Source organism: Portunus trituberculatus, chromosome 48 (assembly GCF_017591435.1).
Source record: "Portunus trituberculatus isolate SZX2019 chromosome 48, ASM1759143v1, whole genome shotgun sequence".
In the NCBI taxonomy this organism is placed as follows: Eukaryota; Metazoa; Arthropoda; class Malacostraca; order Decapoda; family Portunidae; genus Portunus; species Portunus trituberculatus.
This window is the reverse complement of record NC_059302.1, coordinates 23,479,490-23,496,634: the sequence shown is the minus strand read 5'-3', so window position 1 is coordinate 23,496,634 and position 17,145 is coordinate 23,479,490. Positions and strand designations below refer to the sequence as shown.

Here is a 17,145-nt window from a genome sequence, read left to right as displayed (position 1 = left end):
TTGTTTTTGTGGTTATTGTTGTTGTTGTTGCTGTTGTTATAATTTTTTCTTCTTTTTCTTCGTCCTGTTCGTCATCGCTGTTCTCCTCCTCCTTCTCCTCTTCCTCTTCCTCCTCCTCGTTTTCCCTACTGCATCTTCGCCATTATCATCACAAGTCTTGGAAATAAGGAAATGTAGGATTCAAGAGGAATATGAAACGTTGAATACCAAGGAAAACGAGCACACACACATCCACACCCACCCACCCACACACACACACACACACACACACACACACACACACCCGGTAGCTCAGTGGTTAGAGCGCTGGCTTCAGAAGCCAGAGGACCGGGGTTCGATTCTCCGGCCGGGTGGAGATATTTGGGTGTGTCTCCTTTCACGTGTAGCCCCTGTTCACCTAGCAGTGAGTAGGTACGGGATGTAAATCGAGGAGTTGTGACCTTGTTGTCCCGGTGTGTGATATGCGCCTGGTCTCAGGCCTCTCCGAAGATCGGAAATAATGAGCTTTGAGCTCGTTCCGTAGGGTAACGTCTGGCTGTCTCGTCAGAGACTGCAGCAGATCAAGCAGTGAAACACACACACACACACGAAGCAACAGCAAGGTTCCTTCATAACTCTCTTGATCCTGAGTTACAACACTTCGGGAAGGAGAGAAGGGCGTTGCAGCTCTCTCGTTTATGTGCGCCTTCCATAACTAAGCTTCTTCCAATTTCTCACTTCTCTCTTCCTCTCTCTCTCTCTCTCTCTCTCTCTCTCTCTCTCTCTCTCTCTCTCTCTCTCTCTCTCTCTCTCTCTCTCTCTCTCATGCTCTGCCTTCCCGTTGTTCTGAAGTTTTTTTGTGTTTTATTTATCTATTTATTTTATTTATTTATTTATTTTTTATTTTTGCAGCTCCTACTCCTACTCATACACTCCCGCCAAGCTCTTATGCACTCAACATTTATATATTCGTGAACAATAACATGCATATATTCTTTTTTTCATTTAGTGATTGTCTGCGTTGTTATTATTCTTGTTGTTTTTTGTGCCTTTTTCTAATTTTTTTTCTATTGTTGGGCCTCAGTGCTTATATTTTATTCATTTTTCACGTCTCTGTTTATCGTTGTTCCTTCCTCGTAACATATTCAATTTATTTTTTCTATTTCCTTTTTTTTTTCCTGTCTCGTTTTCACATTATTCATATCATACGTTAGATGCTCCTCTTTTTATTCTCTCTTTTTGTGTATTCGTTATTTTTACCATTTTTAAAAGTCTTAGATCGTGTTGGTGATGTCACGTTTATGTCACGGTTATTGCAGTATTTCCCAACAGGTCACCCTGAACGTGCTGACTGAGGTATTACAACTCCGATTCCTCATCAAATGTATTGGAAAAAATGTATAGTTTTGTATTTTCCCCGTGTGTGTGTGTGTGTGTGTGTGTGTGTGTGTGTGTGTGTGTGTGTGTGTGTGTGTGTGTGTATGTGTGTGTGTGTGTTCTATTTATTTTCTGAAAGATTCGTGTGAGTTGCAGCGCACTTGTTTTGTTGCTAATGGCCTCGTCCTCTTTCCTTCTATGTCTCTTTGTTTTGGTCTCATTTTTTTTTTCTTTTCAAGTTTTGTGTTTTCGTTGATCTCCGCTCATAGTGTGTGTGTGTGTGTGTGTGTGTGTGTGTGTGTGTGTGTGTGTGTGTGTGTGTGTGTGTGTGTGTGTGTGTGTGTGTGTGTGTGTGTGTGTGTGTGTGTGTGTGTGTGTGTGTGTGCCTGCCTGTCTGTCTGTCTGTCTGTCTGTCTGTCTGTCTGTCTGTCTCTCTCTCTCTCTCTCTCTCTCTCTCTCTCTCTCTCTCTCTCTCTCTCTCTCTCTCTCTCTCTCTCTCTCTCTCTCTCTCTCTCTCTCTCTCTCTCTCTCTCTCTCTCTCTCTCTCTCTCTCTCTCTCTCTCTCTCTCTCTCTCTCTCTCTCTCTCTCTCTCTCTCTCTCTCTCTCTCTCTCTCCGAACGTAAACACATCCCTCCTCTCCTACACCTTTGCATCTCGCTACCTCTCACTAATGATTCAGAGTAATGCAACATTAGCATAATCACCAAATGTGGTCGGTGGACGCGGCTGCCTTTTGTGGGCGAAATGAGGGCCACGCCACCGCCAGCCAAAGAATCACACGTCAGGAGAACTTAGATAACACTTCTCCGTCATGTTTGCTGGTGTTTGATCTGTGGTCGCTTTTGTTTCAGGAATGCAATGATGACTGGGGAGCTGAGAAGATAATTGCACTCCCTCCTCCTAGTAAGTGACGTGCTTTTATCTTTTATGTTAATTCTATTGAAGTTAATTCCACATTTTAAGAAAACTCCTTCTTGAAAATTGAGAATGAAAGGAATAGACAGGGTGATCAAGTTCTTAGTGGCGGATCAATAAGGAGCTTGAAACGAAGATTATGTATATTTATGAACTGGGAATAGTGGATGTAAATAGGTAAAGAGGTTTTATAGAGACTGCCACGTGTAGACCTGGCAGCTTATTGTTCCTAATCTTATGTTCCTTTTGTCTGATCAAAGTTTCACCTCAGAATAATTCCTCATCATAATTACCTCGCCTATCATAACAATAGTTTTACACAGAATAACCATATGTAACCCAACTTAAATTAACCTTAGTTATCATAATGGGGATTAATCAGTGGGATTTTTTTTCGTTGTTATTTTTATTGCCCTAAATAAGGAAAAGCAGAATATCCTTATTAACCCCTTGAGTACCATGACGCGTTTCCATATTTATTCTGCTTACTATTTGGTGATTTTATACAGCTTCAGAAACTTATATGGGGGATTAGAATAGTGAAGAATAGACCATTAACCTTCTGACTTCCATACACCCTTCCTAATGTCAATAAAATAGTCTAATCGCACACAAATCTCAAGGTAAAAATGTGTCCCATTATTGAAGGGGTTAAAGGTTGAGTGTGTACATGTAAATAATTATCTGGAGGGAAATTACAGTATACAAACACTGTGGTAAGAAGAGTTTGGCTTCAGTAAGTGTTGCAGTAAAAAGCATATTTTTTTCTTTGTTTCGGTCTGGACTGCAATTATGTTTGTTCTTGTAAATCAACGTTCTTTCTTGTTTTACTCTTTGCGTCCATTTGTGTGTGGCCTTGTAAACTAACGTTCTTTTCTGCCTCAACGCTTTTTCTCTTACTCCCACTGTATTTTTACGTATTCTTGCAAATCCACACTTTCTCTCATTCTTCTTTCCACCTCGACTGAATTACACCACCAAGATCGTTGTTGTGGATACTCTGATGCAATTAATTATTTACCAAACCTATTTCATCCACACACAAAAAAACAACATTATTTTCACCACCACTACATTACCCTACAGAGGCCGCGCCAGTAGAAAGAAGTTTTGTTGTATCTACTTGGTTATTTATTGAAGACGTTTTCTCCAGCAAAAGCCGCCATCCATTTTTCCTCCACAAGGGTCCCTGAAGGTCAAGAGTAGGCCATCCAGGTAGCCACAGGTGGTGCACGAAGCCCCCCCAAAGACCCGTGTGCTGGCGAGAGGGTGAGGCTTCCAGGGGGCCGGGGAAGGGGCGGCGCAGTGGAGCAGGAGACTAAAGGAGGAATGCGGGAAAGAACACGCGGATGAATTCTCACTGTGTAGAGGGGACAGGTATACATTGAATGCAATATCCAGCTCAAGTGGAGGGAGAGAGGAACAAAGCTGAAATATATGTTTATGGAGAAAGAGTGTGCAATAACTCTTAGCGTGCTGAGGGGAAAGAGAGAGAGAGCGAGAGAGAAAAAGAGAGAGAGAGAGGGAGAGAGATCTGTGTACTGGTAAGCCTACTTGCCTAGAGAGAGAGAGAGAGAGAGAGAGAGAGAGAGAGAGAGAGAGAGAGAGAGAGAGAGAGAGAGAGAGAGAGAGAGAGAGAGAGAGAGAGAGAGAGAGAGAGAGAGAGAGAGAGAGACTGAGAAAAAGAGAGACAGAGACAGACAGAGACAGAAACAGAGACAGAGGGACACAGAACAGAAAGAGAGACAGAGACCGAAACAGAGAGGAATAGAGAGAGTCAGCACACCACACAGCCACCACATTTTTCTCACCAGCTCAAAAAGAGAGTGAATTAGCCACAATAGAACCTAGGAATTCAATTGGAATGGGAAACAGAAGAGATCGGTGGCTGCTACGTGGAACTGGGTGATGTTTTTTTCTGCTGGGACTTTATACAGGTAGAGGGGGATGATGGTAAATAATAGGTGTGTTTTGAAGGCAGGTTGGGGCTTGTTCAGGATGTAGAGTGAAGGGTGAAGGAGTGAAGGGCGAGAGTGAAGCACTGAGTGAGAGGTGTTCAGTGGAGTGTGCTTCATAGAGTGATTTTATCGGAAGGGGTGAAGGTAGAATAAGTTAGTGTGGATTATGTTAAAGTTGTCTGTCTCTTTTCTCTCTCTCTCTCTCTCTCTCTCTCTCTCTCTCTCTCTCTCTCTCTCTCTCTCTCTCTCTCTCTCTCTCTCTCTCTCTCTCTCTCTCTCTCTCTCTCTCTCTCTCTCTCTCTCTCTCTCGTTGCCCATTCTGGTTTCACTGATAATTTTCACAGTCCTCCTTAATGGACACCAGTACCTTGACTCTGTCTGTTCCTCCTCCATCGGCTTGGGAGTAGAATCAATTCCCTCTCGTTGGGCCGCAGAGACAGGCCAAATTGGAGACTGTAACAGCGAAAATACGTCGTGGGGTCTGTGATAGTGTGCCTCGATTCAATTACAGTGCTGAGCCAGGTATAGTGTGTGTGTGTGTGTGTGTGTGTGTGTGTGTGTGTGTGTGTGTGTGTGTGTGTGTGTGTGTGTGTGTGTGTGTGTGAGAGAGAGGAAGGAGAGCATAGTGTAGAGTTTGGACGAAGAGAGTAAAAGAGAGGAAGAAGTGATCATTGACAAAGAAAGGAAAGAGAAGAAAGAGGAAGAGAGAGAGAGTGTATATATAGATTAAGACAGAGCTGGGAAGAAAGGAGAGATGAGTAAAGAAGAGAGGGAGGAAGTCTAGTAAGGAGGGTAATGAGGAATGCAAACATGAAGAGAGAGAGAGAGAGAGAGAGAGAGAGAGAGAGAGAGAGAGAGAGAGAGAGAATTATGTAAGGATAAAACGAAATGGAAGCAAAAACACAGATAAGAGAGAGAGATGGAGGAAAGTAAGGAAGGAAAATGAGCAACATTTTAAGCAAGGAGATAACAAGAAAAATAAGAATAAAGAGTAATAGAAACAAATTCAGAAGAAGGGAAATAATAAATAAAACAACTAAGGACAAATGAGTAAACAAACCAAGAAAACAGAGAGAGAGAGAGAGAGAGAGAGAGAGAGAGAGAGAGAGAGACGGATAGAAAATTAAAGATAAGAAAAAAAAAACTAATAATAACAAGATCAGGGAGAAGAGAGAAAAAGAAGGAGTGATGAAAGCAAGAACAGAGATAAGAAGAAGAATGAGAGAGAGGAAAATAGATACGGATGATAAAGAGAAATATGAGTAAAGGACAATAAAGGAAACAAAACCAACACCGTAAGAGGAAAATATGAAGAGAGAAACAAGGAAGAACAAATAGTAAGAGAGAGAGAGAGAGAGAGAGAGAGAGAGAGAAAGAGAAGAGGCAGGTAACAAGGATATCGTGTAGAGCAAAGTCATTCTCTTGACATGCTAATGAGCGAATCCCCTGAACAACTAAATTATATCTCAGTCACACCACATCCTGACCTTGTGGGGCTTGAGAGCAGCTTCCCTCCACGCCAGCCAGCCTCCCTTGTGCCGCTAAAAGCCACTCACCAGACATATCCTTCCCTCCTCTTCCTCTCTCTTTCACCCTCTTTCCGCCTCTCTTCCTCTGTCTCTCTCAGTAGTCATTGTTCTCACTCTCATCCTCTTCTCTTTCTACCTTCATGTGCGCTTCGTGTTCTTTGTTGATCTCTCTCTCTCTCTCTCTCTCTCTCTCTCTCTCTCTCTTTTTTTTTTTTTTATTTAAACAAAACTTAATACAAAGGAACATGTACCCAAAGGCGCACTGTCGTGTGCTACCTATTCTAAGGGTACTACAATCTATTTCTCTACAATATTTACAGGACTTAAAAATAGATAATATACAAGATGGTCAGCATGTAAATGGAGCACTATTCGTTTCACTTCACTAGCACTATTCACGCACTGCACTACACTGAGTGTCACGTCACAAAGAGTGTCAGAGGAGTTGGCAGTGTCTGTCTCCACTTATGTGCCATCAGTTTGACACTGTGTGTGTTCATCTCCTGGACGTGAGGCACCGCGGCCGTGAACAAGTTCCACATCCTGGAGACGCGTCCTGCGAAGGTGCGTTGATGCTGACACCCGTGGGATCGCGGCACCTCTACGGCGTCACCACCATTGAGCACCGTTCTCGTGCTCCGTGCGGTGACTCTTAGAGGATGACGCAGCCCTGCCAGATGTGGCACTCTTTGCACCTGTGCCTTATGGAACACTACGATCGCCGCCACGTCTCTGCGGTGTTCCAGTGAATCAAGGGACGCTCAGGCTCTGGGTGAGGTGGTAGTGCAGCATCTACTAGCCGTATGGCGCGGCGTTGGATGCTGTCCAGTCTCCTTCTGTGTGTGGCGGCACAGGACATCCAGGAGAGAGCTGCGTATTCAAGGTGGGGCCGCACCTGTGCCTTGTACAGCAGCAGTCTCCCTTCCTGTCGAGGAAACTGGCGATCCTTCTGAGAGCGGAGATCCTGTGAGAGGCTTTCTTGGCAATGGTTTTGACATGCCTGTCAAACCTCAGCCCTCGATCCACCTCCACTCCAAGTATCTTGACGTCATCTTGGAGTGGGAGAGCAGCAGCGCCAAAGACAACTTTCCTGCCATTGCTGCCATGGCGGCTGGGGACCGAGAGACAACCATTGCTTGTGTCTTCTCCGGCGCGAATGTCACTTGCCATCGAGCACCCCACTCCTTTATCACTCGTAGCTGCTGATTGATGGCCTCAGCAGCCCGCCCACTGTCCTGGCGTGGATAGGTATAGGAGAGGGTGCAGTCATCAGCATAGGCCATGACTCCTGGCAGTAGCTGGAGAAGATCATCCACGTAGATATTCCACAGGAGTGGGCCAAGAATTGAACCCTGTGGCACTGATGCCTCCACAGGCAGGGACTCAGATGTTTGCCCGTTGACAACCACCTTGAGGCTTCTGTCTCTCTCTCTCTCTCTCTCTCTCTCTCTCTCTCTCTCTCTCTCTCTCTCTCTCTCTCTCTCTCTCTCTCTCTCTCTCTCTCTCTCTCTCTCTCTCTCTCTCTCTCTCTCTCTCTCTCTCTCTCTCTCTCTCTCTCTCTCTCTCTCTCTCTCTCTCTCTCTCTCTCTCTCTCTCTCTCTCTCGCTAAGATCCATTACTCGTACTTTACATTTTATCTTATCCATCTCGTGTCTCCTTCCGCGTCTCACTTTTGCTCGCTCTCATAACACTCAACCTTTTAGTACGAGTTTCCTACCACTCCTCTCCCTCTCCCACTCTCCCCCATCCAGCCACCGCTTCACTAATTGCTCACCTTCCCTTCAAAGTAATGTTCCTCCCCTGCCCCCTTTCCCTCTCTCCTTGCCAGTCCACTTTCATATATCATTGCATTCAGGTAAAGCATGCAGTGGACGCAGTGAGTTACATCTCCTGATAGCGTATTTAAAGCATGTGAAAGCTTGCCTTGGTGTATTGAGTAACGTAGCCAGCCAGGGATAAGGTTTCTGAGGAAGGAAAGGGAAAGGAAGGTAAAGGAAGATGGAGGGAAGGATAGAAAGCGTTGTTTGTTGTTTGCCTAGATGTGGTATAGTGCAAGGGGGAAGAGATAAGCATAGAGTGAAAAGGAAGAGAGACAAAAAAGAAGAAAATGGTTGGTTGGAAGGGTACTAACTCGTGTGTGTGTGTGTGTGTGTGTGTGTGTGTGTGTGTGTGTGTGTGTGTGTGTGTGTGTGCGTGCGTGTGCGTGTGCGTTAATTAATGGGAATGCAGCGTTTATATAGCATACAACTAGTCAGGAAAAGGAAATGTAAAGACAGTCCTAGAATATTACCCTCCCCCCATACACACACACACACACACACACACACACACACACACACACACACACACACACACACACACACACACACACACACACACACACACACACACACACTCAGGGTAAGTAAAGGGTGTGTTGAAAGAGTAACGAATGACCTTTGTGAGTTGCGGTGCGTTGCTGTCCAGGTGCAGGAGTAGAGGAAGTTAAGGAAGGTGAGGCAGACGAGAACGAGGAGCGCAAATTCGAGTAACAAGAAACGCAAGGAAGACGAGGAGATAGAAAATAGCATGAAAAAGAAAAAAGGATACAATTAAAATTAGGAAAGAAAGAACAAGGGTAAGACTATCAAGAATAAAGACCTGGAACGATAATAGGAAGAGAAGAAACAAAAAAATACTATTAGAAAAAAAGGCCAGAAACTAGAAATTAAATGGTAGGAACACCACACCCACAAAAAAAAAAAAAAATAGGAGAAAAGAAATGAAAACGGAAAATTAGGAGATCAGTAAAAAGGAATGAAGGACACGAAGAACAAGAAGAAGAAAAATAATTAAATAAAAAAAACAATTAAAATCACGAAAACAAGAAAAAGAATGACGAACACGAAGAAAAAAACAGAAAAAAAATAAAGAAGATGAAATTAGAAGATCAAGACAACAGAAAAAAGCAAAGAAAACGAAGAATAAGAGGAAGAAAAATAAAAAAAAAAAAAAATAGAAAATCACGAGCACTAATAAAGGATGACGACACGAAGAACAAGAGGAAGGAAAAAAAAAGAAGAGCAAAAAAGAAGGAAGAAAGAAGAACAAAAAAGAACGAAAAAGAAGAAGAAGGAATAAAGAGAAAAGAAAATGACGAGAACAAAAGAAACAATGAACAAAAAGAACAAAACGAAGGAAAATAAAGAAAGAAGAACAAAGAAAGAACGGAGAACACGAAGAATAAGAGAAAGAAAATAAAGAACAAGAGGAAGGAAAATAAAGAAAGAAAAACAAAAGAACAGGGAACAAGGAAAGAGCAACGAAGAACAAGAAGAAAAATAAAGAAGGCGAAACTAAAAAAAAATCACAAGAATTAAAGAGAACTACGAAGAACAAGAAGAAGAAAATAAACAAAGAAGAACAAAAAGAGAACAATAAACACGAAGAAAAATAAAGAAAGAAGAATAAAAAGGAAACAAGAAACACGAGGAACAAGAAGAAGAAGAAAAAGGAAACAGGAAGAAGAAAATAAAGAAAACAAAAAGAGAAGAAACACGAGGAACAAGAGGAAGGAACATTAAAACTCTAAGACACAAGTGGCGGTGATTCAGAACATGGGAACAGGAAAACTATAAGTAAACAAGGGCGAACAAGTAGGAGGTGTTTTCCCCGTGCTAAATCATGCGATATTAAGGGTCTGTCTAATAATTCTCAGGGTTTGCATGTTAAAATGAAATGAGTATGACAGTTAAGCTTCTGAATTACTGCGTGAGCCGAGAATTAAATCCTTGAGATATTGTTTGTGTAAATTCAGGTGAAAATAAGAAAGGTTGTTTGTCACGCTCCAGATGGCCAGGTAAAGGTAAAATGGAAGTCCAGGTGAGAAAAGACAGGTGTGTGTGTGTGTGTGCGTTTATGTTTGTGTGTGTGTGTGTGTGTGTGTGTGTGTGTGTGTGTGTGTGTGTGTGCGTGTGAAAGCTCGTTAGAACAGTGTAATTATCGCAAGTTAGTGTTAAGCAAATGTCAAAATGAGAGTAAGATATGAAGAAAGAGAAATAGAATTAAAGAAAGGAAGAAGATTGCAAAGGACTTAAGAGATAAATTACAAGGATGAGACAGAACGCCAGAAAACAACAAATATACGACAAAACAGAAGAAAAAAAGATAATGGAGGAGGAGGAGGAAGAGAAGGAGCAGGAGAACGATAAAATAAATGGATACGAAAAAAGAGAAAAAAAAGCAAAAATGAACAGAAAATGGTTAATTAACAAAATGAAAGATAAACAAAAAGTATCAGAGAATGAGAGAGAGAGAGAGAGAGAGAGAGAGAGAGAGAGAGAGAGAGAGAGAGAGAGAGAGAGAGAGAGAGAGAGAGAGAGAGAGAGAGAGAGAGAGAGAGAGAGAGAGAGAGAGAGAGAGAGAGAGAGAGAGAGAGAGAGAGAGAGAGAGAGAGAGAGAGAGAGAGAGAGAGAGAGAGAGAGAGAGAGAGAGAGAACAATGAACACGAGGAAATAGAAAAAAAACAGAAAATGAACAGAAAATTATAAAAATAAAACAGAAACAAAGTATCAAAGAGAGAGAGAGAGAGAGAGAGAGAGAGAGAGAGAGAGAGAGAGAGTAAAAGAGTGGGTGGATTTCATCGGTTTTCCGGCCTTACTGATAGATAGCTCTGTCCGTCATACTTAAGCACTTACATTGTCTCCATTGGAATCTCGTGTTGTCATTCACCAAGATTTGTAGTGAGCGTGGGATAGCATTTTCCTGCACCTCCACTTGTTTTGTTGCCCTCCTGTGTGTGTGTGTGTGTGTGTGTGTGTGTGTGTGTGTTGTGAACAGTAAGGTGTCAATTTGTTATGTTATTAATTTTTGTGTAGATGCTAACCTAATTAATATACCTGATTTTTTGTGATTTTATTTTCATTATACATTACTTCATTAATTACTATCCACATGCCGCTCTCTCTCTCTCTCTCTCTCTCTCTCTCTCTCTCTCTCTCTCTCTCTCTCTCTCTCTCTCTCTCTCTCTCTCTCTCTCTCTCTCTCTCTCTCACACACACACACACACACACACACACAACACACACACACACACACACACACACACACACACACACACACACACACACACACACACACACACACACACACACACACACACACACACACACAGAGTAGTGTAGTGGTTAGCACGCTCGACTCACAATCGAGAGGGCCGGGTTCGAGTCCCGGAGCGGCGAGGTAAATGGGCAAGCCTCTTAATGTGTGCCCCCTGTTCACCTAGCAGTAAATAGGTACGGGATGTAACTCGAGGGTTGTGGCCTCGTTTTCCCGGTGTGTGGAGTGTGTTGTGGTCTCAGTCCTACCCGAAGATCGGTCTTTGAGCTCTAAGCTCGTTCCGTGATGGGAAGACTGGCTGGGTGATCAGCAGGCGACCGAGGTGAATTACACACAAGATAAGCTGACACACCCGCTAGATTAATATGTGCGGCTGTCACTGTGAAGGCTTAAAGCTGAACCCACCGCCACACCAGTCACTCCAGGGCGCCACTCTCCTGACGGCAGCGCTGGCGTCTCCCGCGCCGCTAACTTAATAACTCGGGTGGTGTGTGTCAAGAGAGAGAGAGAGAGAGAGAGAGAGAGAGAGAGAGAGAGAGAGAGAGAGAGAGAGGCTTACTTCTTTTCCCTGGCATGTGAATTATACAGCATTACATTAATTAACAAACAAGTTGAGTTGGGTAAGAGTTTTGAAAAAGACGTGTTATTTGCTAATTCTTTTTTTTTCTATTTAATATCTGTGTGTGTGTGTGTGTGTGTGTGTGTGTGTGTGTGTGTGTGTGTGTGTGTGTGTGTGTGTGTGAATTATAATAGGATGTGTGTGTGTGTGTGTGTGTGTGTGTGTGTGTGTGTGTGTGTGTGTGTGTGTGTGTGTGTGTCTGAATTATAATAGGATAAAAGTGTGTGTGTGTGTGTGTGTGTGTGTGTGTGTGTGTGTGTGTGTGTGTGTGTGTGTGTGTGTGTGTGTGTGTGTGTGTGTGTGTGTGTGTGTGTGTGTGTGTGTGTGTGTGTGTGTGTGGTATTAAGTTTGCTGTCCCCTTTCCTTCTTTCTTCCACCCTTTTCTTTCTGGAGGGAAGGAATATGAAGAAGGGAGAGGGAGAGTGAGAAAGTAAGAGAAAGAAGGGTCTGTGTGGATAATGACGTCCATGTGAGTCAAACTGGGCGGGGTGAGAGTGAAGAAGAAGAAGCTTGGGCACATAAAAAAAAAAAGAGAAAGATGGAGGGAGAGGTGGAAGAGCCGGCAGAAAAGTGGAATATCAATGCTGTTTGGGAGATTTATGTTGATAGTAGCACAGAAAATGGATAGCAGGAGACGATAAAGAGTAGGATAGGAAGGAATGGAGGGGGAGAGATAGTACTGTGGGAGAAGGGTTGGGGGGGAGGGAGGGGAAGGGATAGGAAGATGAACACATGAGGGAATAAAAAGAAAACGAAGTCGAACAGAACTATGTGACCTTAAAGTATACTGAGAGAGAGAGAGAGAGAGAGAGAGAGAGAGAGAGAGAGAGAGAGAGAGAGAGAGAGAGAGAGAGAGAGAGAGAGAGAGAGAGAGAGAAAAAATTATATGTTTTCGTACCATATTAATATGAACGCCTACGTTTCACGACACAGACAGACAGACAGAGAGAGAGAGAGAGAGAGAGATTCGTATCCGTTCTTTGCCACAGTAATGCGTACATATCAGAGAGAGAGAGAGAGAGAGAGAGAGATTGTGTGTGTGTGTGTGTGTGTGTGTGTGTGTGTGTGTGTGTGTGTGTGTGTGTGTGTGTGTGTGTGTGTGTGTGTGTGTGTTATGGGTGTCCATGCCGTGACCTTAGGTGCTTCATTTCCGGTGTGACAGTTTTACGAACTCTCAGTTATGATGTCTGGAATGTTGCGATATTTTGAGCGCGAGGCGGGCATCGGGGACGTGTTGCGCTGGTCATAATTAAGAGATAATCTAATTGTGAGTGATATCGAGTCACGAAAATCCCACGAGCGCTTTTCATACATATTATGATCACAAAGAATAATTAATTCAAACCAATTTTAATTAACCTGTTCTTTGTGTGCAGGTTTATAAAAGATGAGCCATTATGGTTTTCCTGCAATACGTAACTCACTGGGAAAATAACTTACTGCTTTCCGTAAGAAACGTTGGAACACAAGAGAAAACAAAAGAAGAATAAACTGCGAAAGGATCTGGTTTGTTGGTTGAGTTTTTATTTAAGTTTGTATCCCTTTTTCAGGCTTCTTACTCAAAAAATACGTCTCACCTTTGCGTATATATATTTTTTTCAAAACTCTGCACTTGAGCAGCATTTAATCTTTAAGTAATAGACGTGGGGTAGTAAAGGTAAAGGTTCCTGCTCCACCTATTGCTCCCTGCACATTTAAAGCATGTGAGTGGAGTGATGTGGGAATGAATGAATAAGGTCTTTTTTTGTCGTGTTTGACAATCTTGTCGATATGAACGAACAAAATATTTCATTAAAAAGCGTTTTCATGTTGTCAGGAGAATACTGAGGTACATCTGACCTTTTTACCAAGCCTTTTAAAAGACTACGTTTTTGTTTCAGTTGGCAAGGAGTGTTTTTGAGACATACAATGATTATACTTTGCATCACGTGTTGCCTTTCCATGGACAGACAGTATCCTTGGGTGTTCCGGTGACCGTCGCGACACACTTGCTCGCTTGTTCATGAGGCGCGACTCAGAGACGTTTCATATTCACCCTGCTGCATTACCTGCATTGCTTTTAATTTCATAAGTCATGGAAGAAGGTCCAATTCAAGTTTTTTCATTTTTCATTTGTAACCTTTGAAAAATCAGTAATGAAACACAATACTACACACAAGCGAGAGCAAGAATCACAGAGTCATTGCACACAACACACGCCTACATGCAGGGCAGGCGAGACTGATGGCCGGGTCATCGGTCACGTCAGCGGGGAGGTCACTGTGTGCATTATGGAAACGATGGTGTCGTGCGTTTTATAGCAAAAGTGCCTCCATCATTCCGTGCTTGGAAATGTAACGCCTGCTGCTTCTGTGCTTGCTCGTCTATGGAGTGTGATTATCATTTAAGTCTTCCCACACAAGCATTCAACACATTACAATAGAGAGGCTGCGTCTGTTCCGGTAAGGCTTGAGGCTAGAGAGTTGAGGTGAGGCTTCCCTGTGAGTCCGCGATGGCAGTGTGTACAGGCTTGTCAATGCGAAAGGAAAAGGAGAGTTTGTGTGCAGGCTTTCTTTCACCTTTTTCCCTGTGGTCGAGCTTTCACCGTGTCAGGCAAGTAGAAGGCCCTCGCCCTCACTGATTCTAGGTCAAGAGCTTTTTTATTTTTCCATGTGCGGTTTGGGAAGCAGGATACACACGTGTGCACCTGAGGACACGACATTTTCAGCTCTTATAAAAAATCCAAGTCTTGATTATTGCAAAGTGCAGGTAGTAAAGGTGAGAGCATCGGACTGAAATGCAGTTAGTACTTCATGAATTAGATATCTCCCTGTCATCAATATTTCAGCCACACACACACACACACACACACACACACACACACACACACACACACACACACACACACACACACACACACACTCACTCTCTCTCTCTCTCTCTCTCTCTCTCTCTCTCTCTCTCTCTCTCTCCATCACACATGATTTCTGACTGCAACTATAATAAGTAGCAAAAATTATACCTGCTTAGCTCTTCATCAAAGCCGCGTCCCGTTCACAATAGCATGCAAACAAATGGACACTGATCGATGCCATTGGAGCACAAAGGCTACATATCACCAACTGCGTCGTTCATTACGGACAAAAAATGTGACAGTATTTAATTTCCCCGGACAGATGAGAGGAGAATGTGCGGATATTGATTTTGGCGCGTAGAGTATATCAACCAAACATACCCTTTGATATCTGCATTACTGTGTTACTCCCGCCAACGCTGCTGCTCACCAGGGACAGTGTGGCTGCGTTCTTTAAGGTTATAGTGTCTCGACTTCCTCTTGGTTATCTTTAATGGGAATTAGTGAAGGTTACTGGGAGTTTCAAGTGCGTTTTCGTGATTCTAGTAGTGTCTCAATGAGGATTTTGATTAGTTAGTGTGTGAAAAAAAGATATTCATGAGAACTTGATTAATATTCTTGTGTGGGTTAAAAATTGTTAGGTTTAGTTTTTAGTTTAAGGTTGTTTTTGTTAAATGTTTAGGGCGATTTCACTCTTTCTCTCCCTGATTACTTTTGTGACAGTTGTTTTATAAATTTTAACCACATATATATTAACATCTTAATTAATTTTTTTACCTCTGATTTAAATTCCTTGTTTATCTATTTATCAATCAATTTATTCATTTACCTATTTACTTTGATGCTTGTTTACGCATTATCTTATTTGCAGATGTATTTTGTCTTAAGAAATTATTTGTTTTACATTTCATCGTACGATTCTTCCTTTATTTCCTTTCTATCTTTCTCTCTCACTGGACTCCACTCTGAACGTTATGAAACTCAACACCCACAATAGTTAAAACATAAATAAAGAAGAGAGTTAAGATGGAAACACTCCTTATTATTCCCGCCGAGTCCATTCGCCTCGCGGGATTAATACCGGTGGAATATGTTGTGTTTATTAGTCCGTTATCGGCACGCAGGGAAACGTATTTGATGGATAGCGTTCAGCAGCGTGTAAATATTCATTGTTCTTACGCCGGTATGTAGCTATAGTGAAATGAAAGCCGGGGATAAATGGCAGTCTCGTTTTAATTGATTTTTACGTGTGTGTGAAAATGGATGACAGTGAAATAAAGCATGATCTCTCAATTACCAAGAATAACGTAAATAAATCATCGGTACATGTTTCCATAATAGCGTAAACTGTGTGTGTGTGCGTGTGTGTGTGTGTGTGTGTGTGTGTGTGTGTGTGTGTGTGTGTGTGTGTGTGTGTGTGTGTGAGAGAGAGAGAGAGAGAGAGAGAGAGAGAGAGACTGGTAAAAAAGAAAAAATAGCAACAAAATAAAAAAAAAGGGAAGAAAAAATACGAAGAGGAGGAAATTGAAAGAGAAGCAAAAATGAGAACTAGCACAAGGAAAGGAAAGGAGAGAGAGAGAGAGAGAGAGAGAGAGAGAGAGAGAGAGAGAGAGAGAGGGAGGGAGAGGCCACCCTACTAGACACACACGGGCTTAACGAGGTTGCTGTGACAAGGTGTAAATATTTCCTACTTCTTTCTTTATGTCCTCTAACTTGGAGGGGAGGAGGAAGATTAGGAGAGTCTCGAGGGACACGGCCAGTTTTTTCCCCTTTATTTTCCTGGCACGGAGGGGAGGGTTGGTGGACCGAGGCCTGGCAGGAAGGGGAGCAGTGGAGAGAACAGCTGAGGGGAGTGTAGGCGTGGATGGTGACAGGAGTAGCGAGGGGAGCAGGAGAGGGGAAGTGATGAATGTAAGCCAATCAGAAGATGATGGTTGTTAAAACGAGGAGATTGTCTGCTGATGTTGCTGATTGTGTTGGTGGTGGTTGTTCTACTACTCTTACTCGTGTTATCGGTGTTGCCTTTGTTGTTTGTGTTGCTTCAAGTTTTATCTATATTTTCCATGAGACTTTATGCTACTGGTGCGTGTATCACCTGTGTTACCCGTCTTGTCTTTGTTGTTCGTGTTGCTTTAGTTTGTATATATTTTAATGATACTTTTTTCATACTTGTGATTCTGCTACCTGCGTTGTTTTTTTTTTTTGTGTGTGTTTTTGTTGTTTTACTATATCTATGATTTCAAGGAGACTTACTCGTGTTACCCGTATTAGCTTTATTGTTCTTGTTGCTTCAGTTCATTTATATTTTCAATGAGACTTTACTTTATTGCTTATTATTATATTATCTGTGTTGTTTTCTACTTGTTCGTGTTGCTTTAGTTTTATCTATATTTTCAATGATACTTTTTAAATGTTTGTGATTCTGCTACCTGTGTGTGTGCTTTTATTTATTTTTTTTAATATATCTTCGTATTGCTTCAGTTTATCGATATATTCAAGGAAACTTAGCCGTTTTATCCGTATTGGCTTTGTTGTTCATGTTGTTTCAGTTCATCTATATTTTCAAAGAGCCTTTTTATTGCTGGTTACTCTGGTACCTGTGTTGTTGTTTTGTTTTCTTGTTCATGTTGTTCCAGTTATTCTATACATATATTCAAGGAGACTTGTGTTACCTGTCTTGTCTTCGTTATTCATGTTTTAATTCATCTATATTTTCAGTGACACATTTTGTTTATTGCTTGTGATTCTACTTCCTGTTACTTTTATTTTTTTTTTATGTTCGTGTTTATCTATACGTTCAAGGAGACTTTATACTATTGGTTCATCTATCACCTGTG

At 42.2% G+C, this 17,145-nt stretch overlaps 1 non-coding gene across 1 annotated transcript; it reads left to right on the top strand.

Annotated features, from left to right (window-relative positions):
* Positions 1–280: 280 nt before the first annotated feature.
* Trnal-cag lies at positions 281–354 on the top strand. Its single transcript has one exon. It is a non-coding gene; the product is annotated as a tRNA-Leu (tRNA).
* Positions 355–17,145: the final 16,791 nt, after the last annotated feature.